Source organism: Ursus maritimus, unplaced genomic scaffold, assembly GCF_017311325.1.
Source record: "Ursus maritimus isolate PB19 unplaced genomic scaffold, ASM1731132v1 scaffold_3, whole genome shotgun sequence".
NCBI lineage: Eukaryota > Metazoa > Chordata > Mammalia > Carnivora > Ursidae > Ursus > Ursus maritimus.
In genome coordinates this window covers 3,132,189-3,136,129 of record NW_024425563.1, presented here as the reverse complement: position 1 = coordinate 3,136,129, position 3,941 = coordinate 3,132,189, and positions in this window count along the sequence as shown.

Here is a 3,941-nt window from a genome sequence, read left to right as displayed (position 1 = left end):
AGTCCTCAAGGCTCCCCAGGGTCATCTTCGGAACTAGCCCTCACTTCTAAACTCCGGGGTAGGAACGTGGGCCTTCACAGGCTGTTTGGGTGACCTTATTGATCTAACTTACCCGTTACTGCTCACTCTGCACCTAACAGCCACAGACTTTGCCTACAAAGTACCCTTTCCCTTCCCAAATCCACTCCAGCGTGGTCATCGTCCTTGCCCCAGAGAAGGCAAACAAGGCAGACGAGAGGGAGGAAGTCAAGCAACATAGGTTGAGAATGGATAGAAAATGATGAGGAAGAAGTCAGAATGGGGACATCCGAGGGGTAGGAAACTATAATTCCCAGTTTTCTGGAACAGTCCTTTTTTTGAAATTCCGTTCTACAGTCCTGGTAAGTATACCCTAGTACTTATTGTGTATGTCCCAGTGTTTGGCTACAAAATATTGTCTCTAAGCCTATTAAAGAACATAGCCACAGCTGCAAGACCAGTGAATATTGGTTTAAGGCTTTGTTTGTGGTGCGGACACACACACACACACACACACAACTATGGAGGAAGTGAATGTTCCACTTGGCTGGTTTATTCTAAAATTCAACCCATCAACTTGGAACAGGAGCTAAAAATCAAATCCTTCCTTCCGTTCTGAAGCTATTATGCACAACGTACAATCCCCTGGTTTTGTACGATCCGTCAAACTTGCTTATTTTCTATGGGTTTTATTTGTATGGAATTTATTCAGATGTTGCAGGACAAAGATCTCTATCTTTGGATCACGGGATTGGAGGAAAACTGTTGTCGTGACGTGGGTGGCTTACTCAGTACAGTTTTACAACCGAGGACTGTGAAGGCGCACTCGCCAAACACACACACTTTAAAGGGACGGTTGGTCAATTTGCTGTCTTTTTATTGGTGTGTGAATCCCTGCTATGGGCCAACACTACAACTATGAGAAAGGCAGAAATATGGTAAAATGTGGCCTCGGTCCCTTACAAAGTGACACCTTTATATAAATGAGTCAAGGCAATTAAGCGATGGTACAGCATTTATATGCTCATAGAAAACACAGGCCATTCGATGAAACTTTAAAAAGCTCTCGGACAATAAAACTGGCTGTGGTCCACTATGTCCATGATTCTTTGAATGCATGAATTTTAAAATTATGTGTTATAATAATATTTGAATTATTATAATAAATATATGTATTCTTTCTTATATAATAAATTATGTCCATTAAGATTTCAAAAATAGGACATTTATGTTAATTTGTGGTCTTATTTGGAAGTTTAGTCTTGCGTGTACTGCAGAGAGTCTTTGCTCAAAGAATGTGAGCGGATGAGAAAATGTTGCACAGCTCTCGTGAGGGCATGACTGACGATGCCAGGTGCAGACCTCGTGTCTATGCATTGAAGCAAATTCATGGAAGAATTTACTTGGAAACATTCTTAGATTTTTTCTCCCTTCTGCATATATCACTTGAGGTGCCCAATCCACAAGCATTTTAAAGTACAGATTGTTCACTGGCTTGAGTTACCTTCCCCGCTATTACTTGGAACCAGAGAGGCTACCATGGCCTTCTAGATTCTAGTGTTACAGTAACAAAGTGCTTCCAAAATGTCACTAGTACCCATAGCAGAGGGAGCTACCCTCGGACACGGAGAACCTGGAGATGGGCCATCGGAACCAAGGGTAAGATTGTTCAAGTCTATTTTCTCTGAAAGTCCACATGAAATTCTTTACTCCATAATTTCAGTGTTTGTCTTCCCGTTTTTTTTTTTAAAGTTTTATTTCTTTCGAACTTTTCAGTCAAGTGAGGCTTTCGGAAGACGTGGCACATTTGTCCGGTGGCTTCAGTAACTCCTGGACTCCCCCAGGATTCTAGACACCTTGTTAGAGAAATACGTTGTTATCATGTGCATTCCAATCTCCTCCTGAAGTTATTAATATTTTTGTGAGACGCGTGAGTCCCGTGACCGTTAGGATTCAATATGTATTTAACCCCTCCCAGACGTCACTTAAAACGTATATGGTAAGAAACACTCTATATATACCACCCAGAGCAAGAAACACTCCTCATAAGAAGGACGAAGTGGCAACAAATCTGTTATTTTGCTTCCATTTCAAGAGCGAAAGTTGTGGATGACTAGGTAGAAAATACTACAAAATGCAAATGGTGGTCGAGCTCAGGTGTCTGCGGAGCAATTCGTCACCCGCGACTCTGCCGCGCCCCCAGTCTGCCGTCCAGGGCTGAGCAGCAGTCCCCATGCTCAGTTCTGTCTGTTTGCTCCTTCCCGAGCAGCCCCTGCATGATGGGGGCCAGGTCAGCTCCCCGCTGAGGGTGCCACAGCCCCGGAGGACCACGTCTGTCGTGGGGGCCCCGTGTCTGGCCGCCATGGGGTCACCCAGCCACACACCAGTGCTCTGATCTGCCTCGCCCTGTGCACTCAGGGCAGCGCACTCTTCCTGACTCCCAGCATGTGTGCACAGACATCGTCTCTGGCCATCCTGGTGTCTCTGTTATCAGGAATGAAGAGAGTCCAGTCCCCTGACCCAGATGGTCACACTCTGTGGGTGGTGGGTGGTGGCATTTCACACGACAGTCTCTCCAGGCTCCACCGTTCAACTTCTCTGGGGGTGTTGTGGGCTGAGTTGTGTCCCCCCAGAATCTGTATGTGAAGTCCTGACTCCTCCGGCCCTCAGGGTGTGACTGGATGTGGGGGCGATTAAGGTAAAGTGAGGTCGGGAGGGTGGGTCCCAATCCAGTGTGCCTGGTGTCCCTATAAGAAGAGGGGATGAGGACACAGGCACGCGGAGGGACAGCCGCATCAGGACATGGGGAGAAGATGGCCTTCCACACGCCAGGGAGCGGCCTCAGGAGGGACCAACCCACCGGCAGCATGACCTCGGACACCTAGCCTCTAAAACCAAGACAATGAATTTCGTGTGTTTAAACGGCCCAATCCGCAGTACTTTGCTACGTACCCCAGACACAGCGCAGACACACCAACCCAGCACAGGGTTAGGGTTCGGATTAGGGTTAGGGTCAGGGTTATCCTGACGGGCAGGGATTTCAGACGGAGCCTACAAGTGACCTTCGCAGCCTGCAAAGGTCAGGGTTTCCACGTCAGCGGAAGGAGAAGGTTCACAAGGCCAGATGCCCCAGGGCCTCCTGTTTGGCATCAGACAGGCTACCCGTCCCCTCTGCCCTGACCCGGCACCCTAAGTGGGGCAGAGGCCCCGGCCCGGATTGGAGAAGGTGGGCTGGAGAGCGTGGGCCGGGGTGGGGGGGGGACCGCCTCTCATTGGCCTTCCTCATCTTCCTGCCCCCCCGAGGCTCGTGGGGTCCCGCGGGCGCAGAGCTGCACCTGCAGCGGGGTCCTGGGGAAGGCAGGACGTGTGACAGACAGACAGCATTCACAGTACCGCTGCTCTAGCACCCGCAGGACCCGCACCGCTAGTCAATGCGTCCTTCGCTATTTCCCACAACCGGGCTGCCTTTCCGCGTCACCAGACAGCGTTTTAGAATCTTTCTGAGCATATACAGTTTGTCTGAGGAGCTTAATTTTTCTCTGCATTTTAGAAGCCCTCTAATGTTCAAATAAGGTCGAGGATGGATAGGAGGTAGGGTCATAACTCCCGCCGTGCCCTGTGCTGTTTCACGCGCACCTGCAGAGAGGGGCCTGGCGGGAGCTCAGAGCCACCGTGAGGACAGAACGGGCTGCCCGGCTCTTCTGCCCATTCAGCTCTGGTTTGAAGGGAAGCAGACGGGTGAATACGAAGGACAAGGGGGACAATGGTTCTTAGCGCCACGGAAAATATGGTAGAAAACAAGAGTTTGGGGATGTGTCTGTGTGTGGGTGCGTGTGTGCTCACGCTCGCACGCGTGTGTGATTTACAGAGAATGCATAAGGCTACAAAACTGAACAGCCCGCGGAAGGGCCGTGGGCTCCGGG